The following is a 27,848-nucleotide window of genomic DNA, read 5'->3' as shown; positions in this document are numbered from 1 at the left end:
GTGGAAGAAACTGTGAAACCACCTGATCAACATCCTAAGAAACTGTGAAAGCAGGGGAGAGACTAAAAGCCAGTTGGGATGAAGACTGTGTAAGTTTGTGGTGTCTTGGGTTAAATCAGGAGAGAAACGCCGAACTGCTTGTGTTCTAGAGGGCCAGTATGCATTGGAGGACTAAAGTGGGACCCTATATGGTGGCTGTCTGAACCACCTTTAACTGTGTGACCCTTTTAAAGGGCTGAGGAGGGGGAAACAGAGGCTGCATGCTACAGAGTGACTTCTGGCCCAAGGGGGTGCCTAGGAGGTGGCCACTATGTTCTAGTATCTCAAAGGAGAGCGCATGGCATTTACCCAGCCTGCAGGTCACTGAAGATATGTCTATAATGCAATTGCAATGTGGGTCTCCAAGCCTCAGCCAATTGACTTGGGCTTGTGGAGCTAAAAATAGCAGCCTAGACACTCCCACTCAGCCTGGAGCCCAGGCATTGAAACTAGGTGAGGGTCTCAGAGCCTGGCCTCTAGCCTGAATGGGAATGTCTAGGCTGCTATTTTTAGCCCTGCAAGCCTGAGTCAGTTGCCTGGGTCTTTGAGACTCAGGCCTTGGCTACACTGGTGCTTTACAGTGCTGCAACTTTCTTGCTCAGGTGTGGAAAAACATCCCCCTGAGCTCAGCAAGTTACAGCACCATAAAGTGCCAGTGTAAACAGTGCCGCTGCTGCTTCCCCCCTCCCCATGCTGCAAGCTAATCCTCACGGGGAGGTGGAGTACCTGCAGTGCTAGGAGAGCTCTCTCCCAGTGCTGGTGCCGGGACCACACTTGCACTTCAAAGCACTGCTGCAGGAACGCTCACGCTGTACAGCTGCAAGTGCAGCCATACCCTCTGTGCTGTAGTTGGTTGTTGTTGCAGTATAGACATTGCCACAGTGACCCCTGCCTTACAGCATATTTACATGGGAGAGGAATCATAGAAGCCTCCTGGCCTGTCCCAAATGGGAATAGGCCCTGGATGCCGCAGCTCCTCTGTCAGGATAAAAAGAGCCACAGTAGATCCAAGCTGCTCCCTGGCATGTGCTTAGTGATAACAAAGATGTATTACCCCCCGCCCCACCATTCATTTTCCTCAGCACCATCCTGCCCATCACTTCAGCTGAGCTTCAGCCATTTATTTCCCCCCCTCTCTGGCACCAGATGATAACAAGCTGCTCTCTGGAGGATCAGATACACACCAGGTGCGTAAGATTCCACTTCTAGGGAAGTAGCATGAGTCCTGGTGAGTGCAAACCTCTAGGTTTAAATTGTTTTGTGGGGTAACAATCATACTGCCAGGCAGTATGATTTAGTGCTACCTTAGAAATCCCCTCCAGTCACAGGAGCAAGCAGAACAGCAGGGAAATGACTTAATCGTGTTCATTATGGTAGTGCCTAAGGATCAGTCAAGCAGGGGGCTCCATTGGGCTATGGGCTGTGCAGATCCAGAGTAGCACACAAACCCTGCCTGGAAGAGTTTACAATCTAAATCAGACTTTGGCAAACTACAGCCCGTGGGCCACATCTGGCCCATGGGGTCATCCTGCCAGGACCGAGCTCCTGGCCTGGGAGGCTCACCCCTGTCCCCTCTCCACTGTTCCCTTTCCCCTGCAGCCTCAGCTCACTCGCTTGCTCTGGCACAATGCTCTGGGTGGTGGGACTGTGAGTTCCTGGGGCAGCTGCAGAGCTTTGCCTGACCTGGTCTCTGTGCTGTATGGTGGTGGTGGCATGGCCTGGCTCCGGTGCCACTGGGCAGTGGTGCTCCAGGCAGCACAGTAAGGGGGCAGGGAGCAGAGGGGGTTGGATAGAGGGCAGGGGAGTTTGGGGTGGTGGGCAGGGGTATGGATGGGGGCAGGGATCCTGGGGGGGCAGTCAGGAAAGGGGGGGGGGTTGGATGGGGTGGCAGGGGGCAGGCAGGGGTTCTGGGGAGAGGGAGAAGGGATGGTTGGATGGGGCAGGGTTGTCAGGGGGGCATCAGGAATGAGAGGGGTTTGATGGAGTGGCAGGGGTCTTGGGGCAGTCAGGGGACAGGGAGTGGGTGTGTGTGGATGGGGCAGGGGTCCTGGGGGCAGATAAGAGGTGGGAGCTGGGCCACAACCCCCTCCCCTAACTGGCCCGCCATAAAATTTACAAAACCCAATGTGGCCCTCAAGCCAAAATGTTTGCCTGCCCCTGAATCTAAATAGACAATGCTGAGATTCCTACTCCTATTAGAGCTAAAATGGATGTGCTCTTGTGTTAATAAAATGGTGATTCTCAAACTGTGGGTTGGGACCCCAAAGTGGGTTTTGAGCCCTCTTATAATGGGGTCACAGGGTTGGTGTTAGACTTGCTGGAGTCTGAGACCCGCTGCTGGGGACCAAAGCTGAAGCCTGAGGTCCCCAGGTCTGGGTGTGGGGCTCACGTTACAGGCCCCCTGCATGGGGCTGAAGCCTTTTGGCTTTGGACCCTCCACCCAGGGGACAGGGCTTGGGTCTTGGCTTTGCCCCCACATGGTGGCAGGTCTCAGGCTTTGGTCCCCTTGGGGTTGTATAGCAATTTTTGTTGTCGGAAGGGGATCGCGGTGCAATGAAGTTTGAGAACCCCTGATTTAAAACAACACCCATCCTCTGCCACTGCTGGACAACCTTACAAATACAAGGCTGCTCAATATGCATGAGATCACTGTGTAAAATGGAAAACAGTTAAACAAAAAAGCATGCTTGCCTAACAGATGTTTATCATGCTCCAACAGCTTTTATGGTGCCCCTTAAGCAGCACTCTAATTAAAATTCAGATGCCACTGCTATTCTAATGTGTAGTTCTCTCTACCCACTGCATCCTCTTCAGGTTGCAGCATGCATGCTGGGGGAGGAGTAGATAAGCTAGGTGGAAGACATAGCACATAATCTCTAAAAATACTGTGACCACTGTTACCAGAACTGAGACTGTGGTTCACTATTTGGTTCTAAAACTTTGCAACCACACTGTCTTGCAGAAATGCAACTGAACAACAGGTGGAGCAAAAGCATTATGATTTGGTTCACTCAGCAAACTAAAAGCATAATTTTTACACTCTTCTGTGTATGTTGGAAGAGCAGTTATGTTCCAGTCCTCCTCTACCTCCAAAGAAATATCTGTGTTCTGGTACGTAACAATGCTCTGTAGTGTCACAAGTCACGTGAAGGTGACTTAGATTCTGAGGCTGAATATATGGATTTGTAAGAAAGACCAAAATAATTAACACACAACATGTAGCCTCTTTCCAAATGTACCACCAACTTTGCAAGTCAAGACCAGATAATTACAGGAGCAATATCTCTACCATTTCCTGGAAGGCTGGATGGTTTGAAATTGTTTATCCAGGGTCAACAGTCAAAGCAGGGTCACATACCTGCTTTTATCTGAGTGTGAGTGGATGGAATTAAATAAAACTACAGGTGTTGTGGGGCAGCCTTGGAGTGTGAGCCTAGGAGCAGATGCCTTCAACAAGATCAAATGAATCAAACCAGACTTGGCATGTTGCAGGAAACATTCACAGGAGCAGGCTTTGATTTGCTACCATGGTTGTTACAGGCAGTGGTGTAAGGGAGGGATTGAGGTCTATGGTTTGAGAGAAGACTGGGAGTCAGGAGAGCTGGTTGTATAAAACTAACAGGGTTGGGGTCATACAGCTATTGAGCTTGTTTGTGTACCCCAGATGTCATAAGATCTTTTAATGCTCCAGCTGCAAGTGTGGCTGACTTTTTTGTTTAAATAAGATATTTTACACACACTGCCACCTAGTGGCTGAGAAGTATATTACAGTTTATCATTCCTTTAGTGGGAGGTGGGATTGTTTAAGCTAGAGCTGGGGAACAGGTGCTGAAAAGCATTTGGGTTAGAGGAACACATTTGTCAATGATACCTAGCTAACTCTGCCTGTTGTAGGAAAGGATGGGACAAAATACTTGTTGCATTAGAGGGATTGCACAGATAGAGGTAGGGGTGTGTGTGTAATATGTATATAAAATAAAAACTGGTGTTTGGGTACCTATCCAGAGACATTTTGGGCCTAGCTTTCAGAGACACTAAGCACCCACATCTCCAACTGAAGTCAGTGGGAGCCACAGGTTCTCAGCACCTCTGAAAATTAGGTCCAATACATTTCAGGTTGCACACTTCAAAAATGTGCATCTAATGTGGCGGCTTTTTTCTTCAATTTTTGCTTCTGGTGACTCATCCAAGGTGTGTGTGAGCCTCTAGCAGAGGTTGGTGGAAACAGAACTAGGGATATCTGATTCCCAGTCCTCTGCTGTAAATGCAAAACAATATTATCTCTGATTAAATATACCCATCTGATTAAATATACTTCTGCTCAGTGTGGTGTGAAACTCATGAGTTTCAGTTCCTCAGGTTTTCAGTAAACTTCTTGATGAGTTTTAGTGCATGAAAGGAATGCTTTTCAGGTGTATGCAAGAAGAGAAATTTTAGCTGTAGTGAAATGTACTACTATGCTAGTGGTTAAAATAACCATTAACACTGAACTTATGTCAGAAAACTACAGAGACATAAACTGTCTTATGGAGACTGTGACACTAAACCAAAGCCTTAGGAGAATCTTTCACATGGAAACTTGCCATTTTCTTATGATGCTGGAAATTTCATATCCAGTGATTCCTATGTCACATGATGAGCTCTGGCTCAAATGATTTCACCACCTGGAAGCCAGGAATGTTCTCCATCTTCCATGAAGAAGCTATAAATCCATCTCACAAGCAGCCTCTGTACCAGTTGCCTAAGATCTGAGAGAGAGACAGATGGCCTCTTGGCCAGAAAGTAAATATCAGTGACAAACCAGGCACGTACACAGATTTAGTAAGAACAATATAATATAAGGTCACGGGTTTGCTGTTTTACCTTCTATGACTTCAGTGTTGCCTGCTCTTATCAAGGAAAATGGATTTTGTGTTGCCAATCCCTCTCTGCATTTCACCTTGAGATGATCAAAATGGCCAATTGATATCAGACTTGGCCTAATATGGTGCTAATGACATCGGCTTGTACAGGGAATGAATTAAAGTTGTCCATAATGCAGCAGACCATGTCAAAAATGGAGGCATTTACTCACCAGAGTGAGTAGCATGACAAATACCAAGATGGATAGATAATATAGTCTGACTCCATACAGGGTAAGATTCCAAATTTCACTCGGAATTTTCTTGTTCATGCCACTGAGTTTGATTGTATTGAATTTCTTATACCAAAGCTCTCTGCAACTTAAGTTACAATTGCAGCACTTCTGTTTTGTTTCTTAGCTTGCTGAAGTTCTGTGCTGATCAACTAAAATAATGAGCAGGTGCTGGTGGCAAAGTTTGTATTTTTGGTTGAAAAGAACATGCAAATTATACATGCATTCTAAAGGGGCATTGTTTGTTTAATATACTGTACTATGTTCTGTGGAACTGAAATTTCATGCAGATCAGTCCGGCAAGTTTCTCTCTCCATCAACAAATGTCAGAATCAATAATTCTGAAAGGTTTGACCCTCAAATTACTAAGAGGAAATGCTTTTTAAAAAAAAATTAGGGATTTCCCACAATGAATTAGCTGGAATGTATGCATTATTGAAATGCTCTTCTAGGACAGTCTCTTCTGTGACCTTTTTTTAATAGATCTTCAAAAGCACTCTGTGTACAGCAGCTCTTCTGGCACAAATAGCCAGATTTTTCAAAGGAACTTCTCACCAATGAGAGGAAGGGTGCAGTAGTGGTTAGGATGCTTGCCTGGGGCTTGGGAGATGTGGGTTTAATTTCCTGCCCCATTACTCATGTCCTGTGTGACCCTGGGCAAATGACACAGGGGATTTAAGCAACCTGTCTGGAATTAACAATCTTGAGCTAGGTGCCCAGGCTCCCTATACAATGGATGGGGAGAGTTAAATGCCTACAAAAGGATTTACAGATGCCATATATTGATGCTGGGAGCTATCTAAACTAGCCAATAGGAAATGTTGGAGAGAGGTGTGGCCTAAGCCCTGTCCCTCAAAAGGAGTTAGGCACTGGCTGGAGGAAAACACTCCTTCCCCACTCAGCAGTCACAGATGTGAACCCTCTCCTGGAATTAAGTGCTTAAGTGTGTCCATCCCTTACAACCCTTAACCCAGAAGTTAGAGCACTCACCCAGGATGTGGGAGACCTGAGTTCAAATCCTCATACTGCCTGCTATAGAGCAGGGACTAGAAGTTTGGTCTCTTCACCTCCCAGAAGAGTGCCCTACCCACTGTGATGTGGGTATTCTGGAGTAGTGATCACATAATCTCTCATGTTGGAGCTGTTTCATTGTGTATAAATACTTAAATATTCATTGGGCCAGAGAGAGTTAGACTGGCCCTGTGGCTCATATTTTTATCTTTACAGAATCACATCTCCCCCTCCTTCATTCCAGTCAAAATAGAAACTGAAAACATTCAAATAATTTAAATTGGGAGTCTGCCTAAAAAAATGTTTGTATCCAAACTTCCAAAAGCTTCAAGTACTCTTTGCCAGGTATCCCTAGTATGAAGAAGTACTCAGTTACCACTTTAGCTTTCTATAACTGAACCTACTTCCCTTCAGGTTGTTCACGTGTCTCCATCTTTCCTCTCACCCCCCTCTATTTTTAGAAGATTTTTGATCTGAAATTTTTTCCTTGGCAGCATCTTGTCTAGGTATGGTATATGAAAAGCAGTTTTTCAGACTCTGGAAAACAGAAATGTTATGGCTCTATTTAAGTAGACTGGGTGTATGTCACAAAATATAATAAAAACAATATTTAGGATTTATTATGAACACTAAAACTGCAGCAATATTGTTCAAATCAACATTAATCACTTGACAGCCCTAGTATATAAAATTCTTTTTATTCGTGTGACTAATTGCTATTAATATACCATTTAAATATTTTTGGATGTTTTCTACATTTTCAAACTGATTTCAGTTACAACACCGAATACAAAGTGTAGTGTTCACTTTATATTTTTTATTACGAATATCTGCACTGTAAACAAATATTTCAATTCACCTAATGAAGTACTGTAGTGCAATCTGTCATGAAAGTTTAACTTAAAAATGTAGAATTATGGTTTTTAAAAAAACAAAACCTTCATTTGAAAACAAACCAATTTAAAGATACAGGACTGAGGGCTTGTCTACATCACAAAGTTGCAGCGCTGGTGAGGGGGTTACAGCGCTGTAACTTAGGAGGTGTACACATCTGCAGGGCATCACCAACGCTGCAACTCCCTGTTTGCAGCGCTGGCCGTACTCCCGTTTTGTCTCGGGTGTAGAGGATCCAGCGCTGGTAATCAAGTGTAGACACTTACCAGCGCTTTTCTTGACCTCCGTGGAATAAGCAGGTATCCCAGCATACCTGAGGAAGCCTCTGGTAATCAAGCAGGTCTCCTTCCCTGGTTTGCTCTCGCGTTCCCCGAACCCCCCTTGAAGCCGCCCAACAGCGCTGCAGTGTGGCCACATCTAACACCAGTTGCAGTGCTGGTTGCTGTAAGTGTGGCCACTCTGCAGCACTGGCCCTATACAGCTGTACTAATACAGCTGTAACAACCAGCGCTGCAAAATTGTAGATGTAGACATACCCTGAGTGGACTTGTTTGTCTGAGTGATTGAAGCCTACAAGTTTGTTTACATTTGCAGGAGATAACACTGCCTGCTTCTTGTTTACAATGTCATCTGAAAGTGATAACACGTGTTCACATGGCACTGTTGTAGCTGACATTCCAAGATATTTACATGTCAGATGCCCTAAAGATTCGTATGCCCCTTAATGCTTCAACCACCATTCCAGAAGACACGTGTCCATGCTGAAGATAAGGTTGGCTTGATAACAATCCAAAGCTGTGTGGACTGACACATATTCATTTTCATCATCTGAGTCAGATGCCTCCAGCAGAAGGTTGGTGTTTATTTTTTTTTTTGTTGTTTTTTTTTTTCCTTTGGTGGTTTGGGGTCTGTAGTTTCAACATCAGTGTGTTGCTCTTTTAAGGCTTCTAAAAGCAGGCTATATGCCTTATCCCTCTCAAGTTTGTGAAGGTACTTCTTCAGAGTCTTGGATCAAGTTCTGTAGCATCTTTAGAAATTTCTCATTGATATCATCTTTCACTGCAAATTTGACAAATGCAAAGTGTTTTTAAAAGGAACAACATGTGCTGGGTCATCCGACTATGATGCTATAACATGAAATATATGGCAGACGGTGGGTAAAACAGCAGGCAATATACAATTCTCCCTCAAGGAGCTCAGTCACAAATTTAATTAATGCACTGTTTTTAACAAGAGTCATCAGCATGGAAACATCCCCTGGAAATGATGGCCAAAGCCTGAAGAGGTATATGAATCTTTAGCACTTCTTCTTGCATGCAAATATCTTGCAATGCCAGCTACAACAGTACCATGTGAATGCTTGTCCTCACTTTCAGGTGATGTAGTTAAGAAGTGGGCAGCATCCATCTCCTATAAATGTAAACAAACTTGTTGGTCTCTACAATTGGCTAACCAAGAAGTAGGACTGAATGGACTTGTAGGCTCCAGAGTTCTACATTGTTTGTTTTGTTTTTGAGTGCAGTTATGTAACCAAGAAACCCCCTATATTTGTAAGTTGCACTTCATGATAGAGATTGCACTACATTACTTGTATTAGATGAATTGAAAAATACTATTTTTGTTCTTACAGTGCAAATATTTTTAATAAATAAAGGGACCACAATATGCTTTGTATTCTGTTTGTAATTGAAATCGATATAACTGAATGTAGAAAAACATCAAATATTTAATTTCAATTGATACACTATTTAACACTAATTTTTTGAGTTAACTGTGCTTAATCAATAACCCTAATGTATACCCATCTATTCAGGAGAAGAGTTTGTCATGAGAATCAAAAATTGTAATGAAAACCTATGTTTCAGATTAGTTTAGTTTAAAAACCAACAATGCCAAAATAGATGGCATATTTTTGTAACAGGAGACAGTAGACGTGTCCCTATTCTAGTTTCCTTTTTTAAAACAAAAGGTAAACAATCAGAAAGTCATCTCCGGTTTGTAAGAAGTGCACACATAATACACATGAAAAAGAGCTGTAACTTTTTTGCACTCTAGGAACAAGTAATGACACTTTGAAAAGAAACTTGCTACTGTACAAACCCAAAACAGCACAGCTGGACCTTATTTGAGCAGAGTAGGCTCTCAGTACAATTGATCCTTTGCGTGTTTTTTTTTTTTTTTTTGCAGCCTAAGTGCAGAGTAAATAACTTATCAGTTGAAGGCACTATAAAGTAGTGAAATCATATTTACATGCTGGACTTGTGCCATGCCGCCAAGGGCTTAACACACTTTTTGTGATTGGTCAGCTCAAAAACCATTTCCTTGTGTGCAGTGAGAAGAAGCTTTCTAATTATCTTCACCTCTAGGTTAGATTAAGAGGACAGAAACTGCACCATGTAAGGGTCTAAAAGATGACAACTCTGCTGGACTACAGCAAACCAAGTTGTTTGCTAATCCCCATTAAACAATGTGCTCATTTGTCAAACAGTGTTCAGCTTTAATTTTTAAATCAATGTTTATAATAAGGGATAAATGTGAATTTATAACTTCTAAAAATAAACAATGAGATCTTGGCATTTATGTACAAATTTAGTTAGAAACATTTTGATTTTTTTGAGAAAATTCACTTGCAGGGTAAGAAAAGTTAAATATAATATCACAGACCGAAAAGGAGGAACATAAAGCAGCTGTAGAAACTCTTCATATGCAGTGGAAACAGAACAGTACAGCATGTGTACAGAAAAACATATAGAAGCTGTAGAATACAGTACAAGTTAACAAGGTTTGTGTGAGGAACATAATTCTCAGAGCAGAACTTCAGAGGGAGAAAATACAAATGTAACTCGTAGGGGCCCATTCTAAATGCAATTTTTTTTTCCTCTGTGAAATGTTCACACTTCAGAAGGAAATGAAGGCAAATTTTGGTCAATAAGACAACAGTCCTTATCAATGGCTTTAAAATACTCTAAGAGATATGGTAGCTTTGAAGTTTTAAGAGGTGAGAGACATGGAAAAACAGAGGCCACAAATAATAATTACTGGCAACAAAACATGACACACAAAAAGTAGTAATTTTATCATTAACCTATCAAAACCCTTAATTACATAATATATAGGACAACCTGGAACCTATCTTTGGGGATAAATAAATGATCTACCTTTTATAAGGATAACACTAAAGAGGTTCAAAATGGTATCAGTAAGATAAAAGGTTTATTTAAATTTAATGAATTACCTCACTCACTATTTATACTACTAGTTGATTGTGAGGGGTTAGATCACAGAAAGCCCCTTGGGAACTGCCAACTGATGTGCCAAGACTATTTCTGCCCCTGCTTTCCCTGCTAGCTTGGGATTCCAGCACCCTGTCTTGTTGAGCCAGACGTGCCAGTCTGCTCCAACACAGACCCACGGTCTGAACCACATGCCCCAAAGCTGCAGACTTAACTGAATGCAACTTACAGAAGTGTTCCTGTCTTTAACACTCAGATGCCCAATTCCCAATGAGGTGTAAACCCCAAATCCATTTTACCCTGTATAAAGCTTATACAGGGTAAACTCATAAACTGTTCACCCTCTATAACACTGACAGAGAAATGCACAGCTGTTTGCCCCCCCCAGGTATTAATACATACTTTGGATTTTTTAATAAGTAAAAAGTGACATTAAATACAGAATGTAGGATTTAAGTGGTTCCAAGTAGTGACAGACAGAACAAAGCAAATTACCAAGAAAAATAAAATAGAACACACGAGTTTATATCTAAGAAAACTGAATACAGATAAAAACCTCACCCAGTAAGCTTCTTTTTACAGACTAGATGACTCCTAGTCTGGGTCCAGCAATCACTCTCACCGTCTGTAGTTACAGTCCTTTGTTCCGGTTTCTTTCGGGTATCCTTGAGGGTGGAGAGGCTATCTTTTTAGCCAGCTGAAGACCAAATTCAGGGATCTCTCAGAGGTTTAAGTAGATTTCCTTTTGGGGGGGGCAACCCCCTCCTCTCTCCTATGCAAAGTCCAGCTCCAAAATGGAGTTGTAGAATCACATGGGCAAGTCGCATGTCCATGCATGACTGAGTTTCTTACCAGCCAAGCAACATTTCTGGGAAAGCTCTGATGTGGATTGGCATCTTGGAGTTCATTGTTGGCTTAAGTGGTTCTTGTTGGGGCACTTGATTTGCACATTCCTTTCTCAAGAAGCTGACCTAAGGCTAATTAGAAATCAAGCAAGTTTATAGCCAATATTCCAAATTTCAAGTGCAAAAATGATACATGCATACAAAGAAAAGGATATTAGATGTTACATAGCATATGTAGCATAAAACATTCCAGTTATATCATATACATTCATAAGCATATTCCCATGAAGCCTTATGGAGTACACAGTCACAGTAATATCTTTGGGAGACAAGCTTTCAAGCTACAGTGAGGTTTTTCTTCAGGTCTCCGTATAGCTTGAAAACTTCTCTCTCACTAACAGAAGTTGGTCCAATCAAAGATATTACATATACAGGTCTCTCACCTCTTAAAACACGACGGGATTATTATAAAAATGTACATAAATTATGGTGTGCACAGGAAAAACATGGTGTTACGAATCCCTTTTTTAGTATGTTATTAAAAGGGAAACACAACCTCCAATAATTCAATTTATTCAGAAACAAAATATTTTCTGAATAAAACCAGTGGTCTTGTTGTTTTACAAGTTATTTAAATTCTAACAGCAGCCTCTCTCAAAATTCACTTGTAACCAACATTGGCAGAGCAACAGTGTGAAGCTGACATCTATCTGTTAAATTTCATAATAAAAAGGACATCTTCCTTATATCCCCAAACAGATTATAGTTTTTGATCTCTCTCCTGTTAAATTCTTCATGGTTTAGAAATCATTAGATCACCATCTATTCAAAGGACATCTATTTTCTCCCTTAAAATTTCATGACATCACAGTTACAAATCATGTCAGGCATCTTTTAGATCTCTCTGTTGTTCAATGCCCCCCACCCGTCCCCCCCAAGCATGAAAGCATACAAACACCAAATACACACTGGAACTAATTCTTTCCACACTCATTAGGGGATGAAATTTGGCTACAGGGCTCAGCTCCTCAAAGCTATTTAGGCATCAGTTCTGTACTATAAGATCTCTTATTTAAATAAAAAAAAATGCCTGTCCCTTATTACTGTAAATTCATATGGCTGTATTTTATCTGGAATCCCCTCCTTCCCCTTTTGCAGGTAGCTCTACACATCTTGAAGGATGAAGCAGCTGGAGTTCATTTTTTGCTGCTTCGTTCCTTGAAGTTCTTAGTCGTCCCCCTGTCCCCCTAGGAGGGCGGGCTATAGGGGATGCAACCAATCAGGAGTGCCCTTTCTACAGCTGATGGAGATCCCTGAGTCAGCCATGGGATCAGGCTGCAAAGTGCTGGAGCTGCTGCCCAGTGGGAAGGAGCAAAGGCCAGCTGGGTGGGTTTCTAGGTCCTGGTGTCAGATGGACTAAGAGCACCCTCACCCCAAAACATTCCCTCCCTCTGTCCTTTTCCCCCACTGAGAGACACTCCCCTGTCGCTGGCGGTATGTGAGCTCTATCCTATATTTTTGAAATGCAATTTTGGCAGCCCTAGTAGGGGTACCTAATAACTGCCATTGATTTCAATGAGAATTAGGTACCTAAGGGTAGGCCCAACTCCCTATTGTATATTTACAAATAAATTGTGTCACAGCCCTGATGAGGCTCCCTCTGCTGGACACTCACCAGGCTGCTCTCTTTGCGTTCCAAGCTGATGCTCCTTGAACTTGTAGGGTGCAGCCCTGACTCTTTGTGGGGATTCTCTGGCTCACTTCCTTGACCTAGAGGTGGGCTCTGCGTGTTACACTTTCCTGGAAATGTGACCATATGGCTCAGCAGCCCTGGGCCTCCAGGACCAATGCTGACCTGCCAGATTTCCCAGTAGCTTAACCACACCCTTTTCCAGTGCTGCAACCTCATTGACACTCTGGGTTTACTGTTACCTCTTCACGGCCATGAGAGTTGAAAAGCAAATAGACTTGCAGGCTTTGTAAGGGTTCTCAAAAACCAATCTCTTTACTTTAGCTAGCACAAGAAATATACTGATCTAGACACTCCTGAGCACTCATTGGTATAGGTGCAAATCCATGATTTTCCCCACCACATATAGCTTCCACTCTGAATTGTCTAGTCTTTCTCTCCCCTGGGCAGCCAGTTTCCTTCTTCCTTGCCTGGTCCCACAGTTAAACTGGTCTCCTGCATGATGAAAACAAATTGTACTCTCCTGCCCAGGCTTTCTGTGAGTCTGCTCTGAGTTCTACCTTCCTCTCAGGGTATGTGGGTTTTAAGACCCAGGCTTAACATGGGATGTTTTCATTCTCCTGTATTGGGATTTTCCACTCTCTAAACTCCAGCCTCTTCAGACAAACTTGGTTGAACTGGTTTTCCTAAGCTTAACAATCCTATTATCGCAAGGTGCTTCTATTTGAATAGGTGACCCTTAAAGGTCTAATGATCCACCCTTGCACCAAGTCTGGAAGAGTCTGCCGTGACAGCAAATTTCATATACAGTGATGAACGATTTCCTAAGATCAACCAGAGTTCGTAAGTTGTACATAAATTCCCCAAATTGTCACAGATTCCTAAAAAGGGATACCGTGGAGCCAAATCTATATTCTGATCAGTTTTGTGAGGTATTTATTAGGGGTGTCAATTAATTGCAGTTAACTCACACCATTAACTCAAAAACATGAATCGCACTTATTACAATAGAATACCAATTGAAGCTCGTTAAATATTTTTGGATGGTTTTTCTACATTTTCAATATTGATTTCAATTACAACACAGAATACAAAGTGCACAGTGCTCACTTTATATTTTATTACAAATATGTGCACTGTAAAAATAAACAAAATAATTAGTATTTTTCAATTCCTCATACAAGTACTGAAGTACAATCTCTTTACTGTGAAAGTGTAACTTAAAAATGCAGATTTTTTTTTTTTTTGGTTACATAACTGCACTCAAAAACAAAACTGTGTAAAACTTTAGAGCCTACAAGTCCACTCGGTCCTACTTATTCTGCCAATAGTTAAGACAAACAAGATTGTTTACATTTACTGGAGATACTGCTGCCTGCTTCTCACTTTCAGGTGCCACTGTAAAGAAGAACAGGCATTTGCATGGCACTTTTGTAGCCAGTACTGCAAGGTATTTACGTGCCAGATTTGCTAAATATTCGTATGCTCCTTCATGCTTCGGTCACCATTCCAGAGGACATGCTTCCATGCTGATGATGCTTGTTTAAAAAAATAATGCGTCAATTAAGTTTGTACGCCTTCTGGGCAGGGGGATTGTAGGTCTCTTGCTCTGTTCTACTGGCATTCTGCCATATATTTAATGTTATAGCAATTTTGGATAATAACGCATCACATATTCATTTTAAGAACACTTTCACAGCAGATTTGACAAAACGCAAAGACAGTACTGATGTAGCTATTTTTAGAAATCTCACAGCATTCGACCCAAAATTTAAGAATGTGCAGTGCCTTCCAAAATCTAAGAGGGATGAGGCATGGAGCATGCTTTTAGAAGTCTTAAAAGAGCAACACTCAGATGCGGACTACAGTACCCAAACCATCAAAAAAGACAATCAACATTCTGCCGGTGGCATCGGACTCATGATGATGAAAATGAACATGTGTCAGTCTGCATTGCTTTGGATTGTTATCAAGCAGAACCATGATCAGCATGGACGCATGTCCTCTGGAATGGTGGTTGAAGCATCAAGGGACATATGAATCTTTAGGGCCTCTGGCACTTAAATATCTTGCAATGCCAGCTGTAATAGTGCCATACAAACGCCTGTTCTCACTTTCAGGTGATGTTGTAAACAAGAGGCAGGCAGCATTATCTCCTGCAAATTCAGCAAAGAATCCTGTGGCACCTTATAGACTAACAGATGTTTTGGAGCATGAGCTTTCATGGGTGAATACCCACTTTGTCGGATGCATATGGTGGAAATTTCCAGGGGCAGGTATACATATGCAAGCAAGAAGCAAGCTAGAGATAACAAGTTTAGTTCAGTCAGAGAGGATGAGGCCCTGTTCTAGCAGTTGAGGTGTGAAAACCAAGGGAGGAGAAACTGGTTTTGTAGTTGGCAAGCCATTCACAGTCTTTGTTTGATCCTGAGATGATGGTGTCAAATTTGCAGATGAACTGAAGCTCAGCAGTTTCTCTTTGAAGTCTGGTCCTGAAGTTTTTTTGCTGCAGGATGGCCACCTTAAGATCTGCTGTTGTGTGGCCAGGGAGGCTGAGGTGTTCTCCTACAGGTTATTGTATATTGCCATTCCTAATATCTGATTTGTGTCCATTTATCCTTTTCCGTAGAGACTGTCCAGTTTGGCTGATGTACATAGCAGAGGGGCATTGCTGGCATATGATGGCGTATATTACATTGGTGGACGTGCAAGTGAATGAACCGGTGATGGTGTGGCTGATCTGGTTAGGTCCTGTAATGGTGTCGCTGGTGTAGAAATGTGGGCAGAGTTGGCATCGAGGTTTGTTGCATGGTTTGGTTCCTGAGCTAGAGTTACTATGGTGCCGTGTGCAGTTACTGGTGAAAATATGCTTCAGGTTGGCAGGTTGTCTGTGAGAGAGGACTAGCCTGCCACCCAGGGTCTGTGAAAGTGTGGAATCATTGTCCAGGATGGGTTGTAGATCCCTGATGATGCGTTGGAGGGGTTTTAACTGGGGACTGTATGTGATGGCCAGTGGAGTCCTGTTGGTTTCTTTCTTGGGTTTGTCTTGCAGTAGGAGGCTTCTGGGTACACGTCTGGCTCTGTTTTTCTGTTTCCTTATTTCCTCGTGCGGGTACTGTAGTTTTGAGAAGGCTTGGTGGAGATTTTGTAGGTGTTGGTCTCTGTCTGTGGGGTTAGAGCAGATGCGGTTGTACCTCAGTGCTTGGCTGTAGACAATGGATTGTGTGGTGTGCCCGGGATGGAAGCTGGAGGCATGAAGGTAGGCATAGCGGTCGGTAGGTTTTCGGTATAGAGTGGTGTTAATGTGACCATCGCTTATTTGCACCGTGGTGTCTAGGAAGTGGACCTCCCGTATAGATTGGTCCAGGCTGAGGTTGATGGTGGGGTGGAAGCTGTTGAAATTGTGGTGGAATTTTTCCATAGTCTCCTTCCCATGGGTCCAGATGATGAAGATGTCATCAATGTAGCGTAGGTGAAGAAGGGGTGTGAGTGGACGAGAGCTGAGGAAGCGTTGTTCCAGGTCGGCCATAAAAATATTGGCATATTGTGGGGCCATGCGGGTGCCCATAGCGGTGCCACTGATCTGGAGATATAGGTTATCATCAAATTTGAAATAGTTGAGCTCTGTGCCTTTATCCTCACACACAACAGCCAGCTGTGCTGTGGCATCATCAGGGATACTGTTCCTGACAGCTTGTATTCCATCTGTGTGTGGGATGTTTGTGTAGAGAGCCTCTACATCCATGGTGGCTAGGATGGTGTTTTCTGGAAGGTCACCAATGCCTTGTAGTTTCCTCAGGAAATCAGTGGTGTCACGGAGGTAGCTGGGAGTACTGGTGGCATAGAGTCTGAGTAGAGAGTCTACATATCCAGACAGTCCTTCAGTGAGAGTGCCAATGCCCGAGATGATGGGGCATCCAGGATTTCCGGATTTGTGGATCCTGCAAATTGTAACCAATCTTGTTTGTATGAGTGATTGGCTGCCCATGAAGTAGGACTGAGTGGACTTGTAGGCTCTAAAGTTCTACACTGTTTTGTTTTTTAATGCAGGGGTTTTATTGTACATAATTCTACATTTGTAAGTTCAATCTTCATGATAAAGAGATTGCACTACAGGACAATATGCAAAAATATTTAAATAAATGGTATTCTATTGTTTAATAGCAATTAATTTTTTAATTGCTTGACAGCCCTAATATTTATGCTTAAAAATAGAAGTCAATGGTATAAAACAAATGTATAACAACGTAGAGCTTCTTCAAAACTATAAACTCTCTAGTTCAGGTTCTCGTTTTTAAAAGAGTTAGAACATAATTTTTACTCCGTAAAACTGAAAACTCTGACTCCTCATCTTTAACTATGGTCTTGCTTTTGATCCAATATTCATAGCCAATCTCTAATCTAAAGATGTATGTGCCAAGTTCAGAGACAGTATTAACAGGTGCTCCTTCCATGTAAGTCTCTAGGCCAAATTCAGCAGCCATATAAGTGGCAGTGTAAAATACACACCAAGTACAAGTAGCTCAGTGAGCTGGTTTACATGGCAGAGTAGTGCAACTTGCACCAATTTGGCATACACAATGTGCTAACAAGTGTAACTTAGTGTGCACTAAGGGAGTTGAAGACAGAAAAACAGCTAACAGAAGCTTTTACAGATTTACTTTATCTTCCACCCTCCTGTTTGCTTTTCCAGCTACTCCTGCCTTCCCGTCTGCACTCATAAAGCTCAAATCCAAAGGCCTGATTTTGACTTCATTGCAAATTTATTTAGTCAGAAGTTACTTGGACTTGCTTTGTCATAAATGAGGTCAAATCTATCCTGAAGTGTTTTATGCACGTGGAACAACTTTAGTCTGAACATGATATGCTAGATTTTCTAAAACATTTCTATTAAAAAGCTAATAATTCAGTAGAGCAGAAACTGAATCGAATAGGTAAGAAATTGAAAACATACCTGATCCTTCCTGTTTGTTTTCCAGCAGAGAAGTATTATCTGTAACCTCTTTAGTGTATATTATGGTGTGAATATCAGATTCCTTGGGGTTTTTTAGAGCCTAGGGTCCCATCTACAGCCCTTATTACTTTAGCTTATTCTTTCCGCAGACGCTTCATGGAAAAAGCTTATCAGGCAAAACTTTGATACTGAGTAACCCCTCCTCCTTTTCCGTCTCAATTTTAGTGTCTTCATTTTGTTTTTCTGATACTCCTGTAAAATAATTTATCACAAATAGCAGTACATGGACACTCGGCACACAACATAGTTCCCATAGTTTAAGGTAGAAATACTTTAGCAGCAGAACCAATTTAATTGTAATGGGGAAATGCTACACATTGCTGTCACACATAGATTTGATCCATGCCATGTAATGAATTATTTTCATAGCCCTGTCCTGCCAAGGTGCTCAGGTCTCTAATCATGGTGAGACTTGAGTGTGCTCAGCACCTTGGAAGATCAGGCTCTTAGTTAATTGTGTCACACAAGGCATGGCAGTTGGAGTAAATGTCATTTGATAATACTGTCAGGATTCAGGGTTAAGGTCTCAAGACAAAGATGAGCCAATTTTAGTTAATCCAGAGAGAAAGTCAATTACAGAAATATTTGTGGTGGTGTATTAAATATTCCTGCTATCTATGGGCTTTATATGGGCAAGCGACCAGGGAGCTTTGCGGCCAGGGGCTGCTAACAGGGAGTTTTGCAAGGGAGTTTGGAAGGGGAGTGGGAAGGGAGCGGGGGTCCCTTGTCGGTTCCATCTGCGCCCCTTTAGTCCCCTTAAAACCTATAAACCAAACTACATTCAAAACTTCTTGCTTTAAACAACCCTTCCATTAACTAGGAGACAATGCAGGCAGACGTTCCCCAAGTGTCAGTACTAGGACCAATCCTATTCAATTTATTCATAAATGATCTGGAGAAAGGGGTAAACAGTGAGGTGGCAAGTTTGCAGATGATACTAAACTGCTCAAGATAGTTAAGACCAAGCAGATTGTGAAGAACTTCAAAAAGATCTCACAAAACTAAGTGATTGGGCAACAAAATGGCAAATGAAATTTAATGTGGATAAATGTAAAGTAATGCACATTGGAAAAAATAACCGCAACTATATATGCAATATGATGAGGGCTAATTTAGCTACAACGAGTCAGAAAAAAGATCTTGGAGTCATCGTGGACAGTTCTTTGAAGATGTCCACGCAGTGTGCAGAGGCGGTCAAAAAAGCAAACAGAATGTTAGGAATCATTAAAAAGGGGATAGAGAATCTGGCCCTCAAGCTCCAGCTGGGGAGCAGGGTCTGGGGCTTGCCCCGCTCTGCGCATGCCGGAGCTCCCAGAAGCAGCAGCATGTGCCCCTTTTGCCTCCTATGCAAAGGGACAGTCAAGGGGTGCCACACATTGCCCCTGCAGTTCCCATTGGCCAGCAATCATGGCCAATGGGAGCTGCATGGGCAGTGCCTGTGGACGGGGCAGCGTGCAGAGTCACCTGGCCATGCCTCCGCATAGGAGCCAGAGAGAGGACATGCCATTGATTCTGGGAGCTGCTTGAGGTAAGTACTGCCTGGAGCCTACACCCCTGACCCCTTCCTATGCCCCTGCCCCAGCTCTTCTCCCTCTTCCACCCTTGGTCCCAGCCTGGGGCACCTTCTTGCACCCCCAGCCCCTCATCCCTAGCCCCAACCCAGAATCTGCACCACCAGCTGAAGCTTTTACCCCCACCTGCACCTCAACCCCCAATTTTGTGAGTGTTCATGGCTCGCCATACAATTTCTGTACCCAGATGTGGCCCTCAGACCAAAATGTTTGCCCACCCCTGCCCCAGAAGGAAAGGGAGTTGGCTAGGGACAAGAAGGAAGCCTAGAGGAAGAGGAGAATTTGATAAGTGGGGTGAAGTACCCGTGGAGAGTGGAGGAAGCTCTGTGGGCAAGCCCAGACGTAGGCAGGCAAATAGAGAGGTGGGGTAGGAAAGAGCCCAGGGTAACAGGACCAAGGTCTGAGACTGAGTAGACCTACGTTGCTAGTTCTAGGGTCCCTGGGCTGGAACCTAGAGTAGCCAACTCAGATTCCCTTACCAGCCACAGGGAAAGTGGTGCTGGACCTAGATTTGGAACAAAAGACTGCCTGAGATGATATATGTTCAGCTTGTCCCATGTGATGATTTTTTTGTGGTTACCCTGAAAGGGGAAGACTATATAGTGACCTGGCTGAAGGGCAGAGTCACTAAGGGGGAGCATCTTGAGTCATCAGGGGGTAGGTGGGGCCTCAGCCTGAGCAACTGACAAGGGGGTGCCAGATGGGATCAGATCTAATTCTTAGACCCAGCCACAAGGAGGCACGCCTGTGGTAAGATGGGACCCCTTCACATACACCCTCTTGTATTTTTTGTCTTGTCTGCATCAGGTTATCTGGGGGCCCAATTCTCTTGTGATTGAAGTAAATGGCAGACTTGCCTTTGAGGTCAGAGTAACAGGCTTGGGCCCTTCCTGTACATTTTACAGACTGCACTAGTGAATTAGCACCTTTGAAAAATGTAACCTTTCCCCATTAACAAATTGTCTTACAAAGAGATGAGCAGTTAAAAGGAGTTGTTGTGGATGGACAAATGGTTGAGAACTGGACACTATGGGGCATAAATGAAATAATTTAAAATTCTGTCCTGTAACCTGAGTCCAGTGACGGAGCTATGAGTAGTAAACTGGAGGTTTCCAGTGTGCAGCACCTGTCCCTACCCTAATCCTTTCTCTGTTTCAACTAGTTTTGTGCACTTATTTAATACTGACATTTTGTAGAAAATGAAGATTATTTCAATGTTAAAACAAGGTAATTCACTGCACAGAAATATTAGTTAAGATATCCACTGCAACCAGGGCCGGCTCTAGGCACCAGCAAACCAAGCATGTGCATGGGGCGGCACATTTTCAGGGGCAGCATTCAGGTTTGTTTGTTTTTGCTTCAGGAGGCAAAAGTCTAGAGCTGGCCCTGGCAGCAGCAGCGCGTTGTGCGCAGGGGGCGCCCTGGGGCCGCTGTGGTTCATGCCACGGAGGAGCAGTGCCCGCACCTTATGGCTGGGCTGGGCAGGGTCTGAGTGGGTGACACTCGGGTTGGGGGCTACCCCAAGGGGCACATGGAGCCGCGTGCATGTGCCGCAGGGTGGCTGCCCCCCCAGCGCCACAGCCGGGGATGGGTGAAGCAGCAGGATGGCCGGAAGCAACAGCAGCAATGGGGCCATAGAGGCGGAGGTGCTGCCGTGCGGGGCTCATGTCCCGCTCTCTGAGGCTCCGCTACCTCTGGGGCTACCCTGCCCCAGCCTCCTGCTGGGTAAGCCCTCCCCCCACTCGGATCTGCCCTCCTGGGTCCCGGCCAGTCCTGGAGGCAGAAGCCCTGGCTGGAAGGACCCTGGGCTAAGACACGGCCCGGGAGCCCTGCTGCTTACCCAGACCCTGCCAGCGCTGGACTGACTGGAGGTGAGGGGGGAGTGGGTGGAGTCAGCACTGGGGGGGGGAGCCCAGGGGTGGGGCGGCCGGGGGTGCGAGTGGGGGCGGAGAGAGCCCAGGGCTGGTGTGGCAAGAGGTGCGGGTGGGGGAGGGCATTGGTGTGGGGAGGTGAGAGCCCAGGGCTGGGGGTGGGGGGCAACCAACATGTTTTCTTGCTTGGGGCAGCAAAATATTTAGAACCGGCCCTGACTGCAACGTTTTACACCTGTATTATAATGATATCACATGCTGACAATCTGTATCATTGCATATGCAAAATGCTATGCACATATCATACAAATTAACTACTGTGCTTTACTATAGATGAACATATACTTTTGTATGGCTGCATAGCTGTTGTGTGATTGGTTGCTGAGATGCTATTGTGGTGTATACAACAGAATGGGATAGAGGGTGGGGATCTTAACTCTGCTTTCCAGGTTATTCAAATCTCTATCTTAATTGTACAGTGATTTAGGCCCTGCTCTTGCAATGAGCTTGACTGAGACAGCCCTTCTGCAACTTCTTGTAATGTTCTGGCACCAAGTACTGTTTTTTTTGTTTTGTTTTGCATTGCATGATTATTTGTAGCCAACAATCCTTTCCCTGATTGCATAATTTGGGCTAGGATTTGGAAGGACTCTTTGTGGTAACAATGCAACAAGCAGTGTTCTGAGTCTGTAAGCCAGATAGAGAAGAATCTACCCCAGCATCCAGCCACCATAAAGAATTCCTCCAGTGCTTAGTGCATGGGTGTCCTGCCTTGCCTTGATCACGAGGCATATTATATAAGAAGCAAATCAGTCAGCGGGATTAAGGCTCAGCAGACTTTACTGGTGATTTACGTGGCATCTAGTAGAAATGCATCACATTTCTTCAATGTAACTGCTTAAGAATTCAGTTAAACAGAACTAGCAAGACCACTTGCACTAGCCCCATTTGATAACTTCCAGCACTGCTGCATGCCTCAGGATTATTTTAGCAAAAGTCTTTGTAACGTTATCGGATTCGTGAGTCACTAGTTGATGCTGTTGCAGATAGTTGTGTACGTTTCGTTGAACTGGACATGTAGGTAGTGTAGATCCTGAGAAATGTTTTAGTGGAGATGCAGTCCTTTTTGCATATTCCCAGTAAATTTTTTTTTCTCAGAGTGAGACTGACTAAAAACTTACTTAGTTGCAGAGCTGCTGTCTACATGTAATATACATGCAAGCAAACAAAAAACAGATGGTGCTATCCACTAAGATTTACCCCTGACTTTAACGGCTGTAAAGTAGGAGTAATTCCATGAAATCAGTGGAATTGCACCATTGTAAAACCAACGCAAGTGATAGGAGAGTCAGGTTCTTAGTTTTTTCTCTTCAAAGTCATATGCTTTACTAACTGTTTTCCCACCTAGAGCAATCTCAAGCAGATCCTACTAGAGTTGGGATCAGTGGAAAGGTAATCGCTCTTGCTTTCTCCAAAGCGAGATATTTTCTAGAATGATTGGTACAAAAACTGAAATCCAAATGACAGGAAAAAACCCTCAGAATCCACGTAATTATCCTCCAGAAAATGCACACATGAATTTCTGATTAAAGGACAACAAGCTCAAAGGAAATTCTCAGGACAGACACATTTTTAGTTTGAATTTGAAAATGTAACAGGAAATTAAAATAAGATGGGAAGTTCTATGACCAATACCCATGAAGAATCATTTGACCACTGTCTAGATCTCAGCTGTACAACAAAACTAAGCAAACCACCAAGAAATATCTATTTGTTATGCTTTTATGTGGGGGTGTCATATTTCCCAAGCTCAAGCCACTTTAAGTAAATAAAGCTGACTGTAGGAAATGAGTGCATTATGATTTTCATTGATGTACTTGTAACTAAAATATATGCACTTTGTCAGCATTAAAACATTGCCTTTTCTTTGCAGTCAGTCTAACAGGATACATCTGACAATAAAAGGTCCAATCCTGCTCCCAATGAAGCCAATAGCAACCCTCTTATTTTATATTAAGAGCAGGATCTGTGGTTACTGGTGATTGAATAGCTCCAGATAGATTTGTGTTGATGCAAGACATTTTAATCACAAAGGTCAGTCTTGACAGCATCTGAATTCTACTCCTTTGTGTCTACACTCTATACCCCTTACTGACTTTGGTGAGCAGTTGCTCACAAAAATAGTCTCATTGGTGCCAGTGGGACTACTTCTTGTGAGTAACTGCTTACCTGCTGGAATAAAAGGTTCATAATCCAGGCCTATAATAATTTTACTAGTCTTGATCCTACTGACCTTCTGTGTGCTGAACTCTCCTTGAGAATGTACTCTAATATATTCTCATCTGCACAGTAATACAAAATGATGTACATGTGAGTCCATAACTATAGAAAAAAGCACAATGCAAACAAAAACCACTACTTACTTTGATGTATTTACATATGCTCGTTGGAAGAGCTGTAGTGCAAATAATATAATTCCAGATTTACAATATTTAATGCTTTATTATCAGAATAATATTTCCAGTTACCCAGCTGCTGCGGAAAACCCTCATTCTGAATATATTGTTCTCAGGGAATTAATATTATTCTTACTATTGTATTAAGACAAGTAGCTTTGCATAAAATTGAACATTCTCCTCTCCTCCACCCCCCCAAAAAACCTATCCAGTTAATCATTAGCTGAATCTCTAAGGGGTATTTTTTCCACCCTGTAGGCTGCGGACAAGCATGAGAAATTTCAACACAATTGTAATGCTTGTTTTTGTTTTGGAAAGGCACCAATTATAGGACTTTAACCTAGAAGTGCCATCTCAGCCATTACTGTAACAACCAACCGTTTCCCCTCCCCTTGTGCCTTCCTGCTCCAATTAGGGTCAACAGGGAAGCTGTGCTGAAGCCCTACTCATGTAAAAGAGGGAGGCAGCTGGCAAGGTCGTCACTTCGGAACTTTCTCCCCATATGCCGCCCCCCTTGATCCTCAATTATTCTATTTTATTGTCCTTCAGGGCAGGCTAAGAGGCCCATTTGTCTTCCTTAGCTGCAATGGAATGAGAGTGGGGCTCTTACAGGTCTATCTATACACTTTGCTTTTTGCTGCTGGCTTATTATTGATGGTTGTGGATATGTTTGAAGGGGATTTGCTACAGGGTTGTGTATATCTCAGGGTTGCATATTGAAGAATTGTCAAGGTGTGCCTAGAGCAAGACTTAGTGGTTCCTTCCCTCCTCCTGCCCCCCTCCCCCTCCACCATACATCTAAATAAATAAACTGAACAAACCAGTTATTTCATAAGTGCATCCTGCCAGGATGCAATAAAATATTCTACAGCCTGAAGTGGCCAACATGCAGGAGCGGCTCTGTGTATTTTGCTGCCCCAAGCACAGTCAGGCTGCTTTCGGCGGCATGCTTGTGGGAGGTCCGCTGGTAATGCGGATTCAGCAGCATGCCTGCGGGAGGTCTGCCGGTCTTACACCTTCGGTTTACCTGCTGACGAATTGCCGCCGAAACCGCGGGGCCAACAGACCTCCCGCAGGCATGCTGCCGAAGGCAGCCTGACTGCCGCCCTCATGGCGACCAGCAGGTGGCCCCCCTTGTGGCTTGCTGCCACAGGCATGTGCTTGGTGCGCTGGTGCCTGGAGCCACCCCTGCCAACATGGTTTGGCATTCAAGGGTCTTCTGAAAAGCACTAAGGCTGGACCCTCAAAAGTATTGAGTATCAGAGGGGTAGCCATGTTAGTCTGGATCTGTAAAAGCAGCAAAGAATCCTGTGGCACCTTATAGACTAACAGACGTTTTGGAGCATGTGCTTTCGTGGGTGAATACCCATTTCGTCAGATGCATGTAGTGGAAAGGTATTGAGACTCCTAACTGCCATTTAGTGGAAGTTAGGTGCCTAAACACCTTTGAGAGCTGGGACAAAGCACCCTCACATCCATCCACTGAGCACCTCCCACAGCTGGCACCTAAATAAAGATTATCCTTATTTGCGAGGATGGGATTTCAACAAAAAGTGAATTGGAAATGTCTCTAGGTGCGTGCTGTAGCATTATCTACTAGGCTAGAAGAGAATCTAGTCACGGTCCTGTCTGTGGTCTCTGAAAGGCAGGCTGCTTCAGGAAGAGCAAGCCTGTTCTCCAGCCTTTTTTGTATGTTGGAAGTCTCCTATCTAAATACTCAACAAGCCCAGATCTGCTTAGATCTATACAAATCTGAGGACAGCAGGTATATTTCAAACAGATAGTATATACAAACTACTGCCTGGGGCTGGTGAACTTCCCCTCCTCCCCAAAGTGTTTTAGGGGGGAACTGGTTTTCATGGAAAGAATATTTTCATTGGTAGGGTGGGGAGAATCAATCACTTTTCCACTTTTTCCATGGGCTTTCAATTTCATTTCAAACTTTTTTTGGTAAAAATACTTATTTTCAAAAAAAAATCCTCAGTGAAAGTGGTTTTCAAAAACTGAGTTTTTTTTTTCAGTTTTGTCAAAAAATAAGCTTTTTTCCAGGAAATTTAGACGAAGAGGAAAACACTTTAAAAACAGCCATACTGAATCAGACCAAGGGTCCATCCAGCCCAGTATCCTGTCTTCCAACAGTGGCCAATGCCAGGTATCCCAGAGGGAATGAACAGAACAGGTAATCATCAAGTGATCCATCTCCTGTTGCTCATTCCCAGCTTCTGGCGAACAGTTTAGGGACACCATCCCTGCCTATCCTGGTTAATAGTCATTGATGGACCTATCCTCCATGAATTTATCTAGTTCTTTTTTGAACCCTGTTATAGTCTTGGCTTTCACAACATCCTCTGGCAAGACGTTCCACAGGTTGACTGTGCTCTGTGTGAAAAAATACTTCCTTTTGTGTGTTTTAAACCTGCTGCCTATTAATTTCATTTGGTGGCCCCTAGTTCTTGTGTTATGAGAAGGAGTAAATAACACCTCCTTCCTTACTTTCTCCACACCAGTCATGATTTTATAGACTTCTATCCTATCCCCCCTTAGTTGTCTCTTTTCCAAGCTGAAAAATCACAGATGTATTAATCTCTCTTCATACGGCAGCCATTCCATACCTCTAATAATTTTTGTTGTCCTTTTCTGAACCTTTTCTAAGTCCAATATATCTTTTTTGGGATGGGGCAACCACATCTGCACGCGGTATTCAAGATGTGGGCATACCATGGATTTATATAGAGGCAATATGATATTTTCTGTCTTGTTATCTATCTCTTTCTTAATGATTCCCAACATTCTGTTCACTTTTCTGACTGCCACTGCACATTGAGTGGATGTTTTCAGAAAACTATGCACAATGGCTCCAAGATCTTTCTTGAGTGGTAATTTAGACCCCATTATTTTATATGTATAGTTGGGATTAAGTTTTCCAATGTGCATTACTTTGCATTTAGCAACACTGAATTTCATCTGCCATTTTGTTGCCCAGTCACTCAGTTCTGAGAGATCCTTTTGTAGCTCTTTGCAGTCTGCTTGAGACTTAAATATCTTGAGTAGTTTCGTATCGTCTGTAAATTTTGCCACCTCTCTGTTTACCACTTTTTCTAGATCATTTATGAATATATTGAATAGAACTGGTCTCAGTACAGACCCCTAGGGGACACCACTATTTACCTCTCTCCATTCTGAAAATTGACCATTTATTCCTACCCTTTATTTCCTATCTTTATCCAGTTACCAATCTATGAGGGGACTTTCACTCTTATCTCATGACTGCTTACTTTGCTTAAGAGCCATTGATGAGGGACCTTGTCAAAGGCTTTCTGAAAATCTAAATACACGATAGCCACTGGATCCCCTTTGTACACATGCTTTCTGACCTCCTCAAAGAATTCTAGTAGAGGCGAGTAGAAGTGAGGCATGATGACTCTTCCCCAACAAATTATGTTAATCTATGTGTCTGACAATTTTGTTCTTCACTATAGTTTCAACCAGTTTGCTCAGTACTGAAGTCAGGCTTACTGGCCTATAATTGCCACGGTATCCTCCAGAGCCCTTTTTAAGAAGAGACATCACATTAGCTATCCTCCAGTCACTTGGTATAGAAGCTTATTTAAATGGTAGGTTACAGATGACAGTTAGTTGTCTTGCAATTTCGCATTTGAATTCCTTCAGAACTCTTGGGTGAATACCATATGGTCGTGGTGACTTATGACTTTTAAGTTAATCAGTTTGTTCCAAAAGCACCTGTAATGACACCTCATTCTGGGACAGTTCATCAGATCTGTCACCTAAAAAAAATGGCTCAGGTTTGGGAATCTCCCTTACATCCTCAACTGTGAAGACCAATGCAAAGAATTCATTTAGTTTCTCTGCAATGGCTTTATTATCCTTGACTGCTCCTTTAGCATCTCGATTGTTCAGTGGCCTCACTGGTTGTTTCATCAGGCTTCCTGCTTCTGATGTACTTAAAATTTTTTTGCTATTACTTTTTGAGTCTTCAGCTACCTGTTCTTCAAATTCTCTTTTGGCCTTCCTAATTATATTTTTACACTTCATTTGCCAGAGTTTATGCTCCTTTCTATTTTCCTCACTT

General features: G+C 43.2%; 1 long non-coding RNA gene across 1 annotated transcript; it reads right to left on the bottom strand.

Annotated features, from left to right (window-relative positions):
• Positions 1-7,960: 7,960 nt before the first annotated feature.
• LOC115646966 lies at positions 7,961-26,247 on the bottom strand. Its single transcript, XR_003999181.1, has 3 exons — positions 26,238-26,247; positions 19,558-19,563; positions 7,961-8,036 (listed from the first exon to the last, which is right to left on the bottom strand). It is a non-coding gene; the product is annotated as an uncharacterized LOC115646966 (long non-coding RNA).
• Positions 26,248-27,848: the final 1,601 nt, after the last annotated feature.

This window comes from Gopherus evgoodei, chromosome 1, assembly GCF_007399415.2.
Source record: "Gopherus evgoodei ecotype Sinaloan lineage chromosome 1, rGopEvg1_v1.p, whole genome shotgun sequence".
Taxonomy (NCBI): domain Eukaryota; kingdom Metazoa; phylum Chordata; order Testudines; family Testudinidae; genus Gopherus; species Gopherus evgoodei.
The sequence above is the reverse complement of the archived record's forward strand: the minus strand, read 5'-3'. Positions and strand labels throughout refer to the sequence as shown.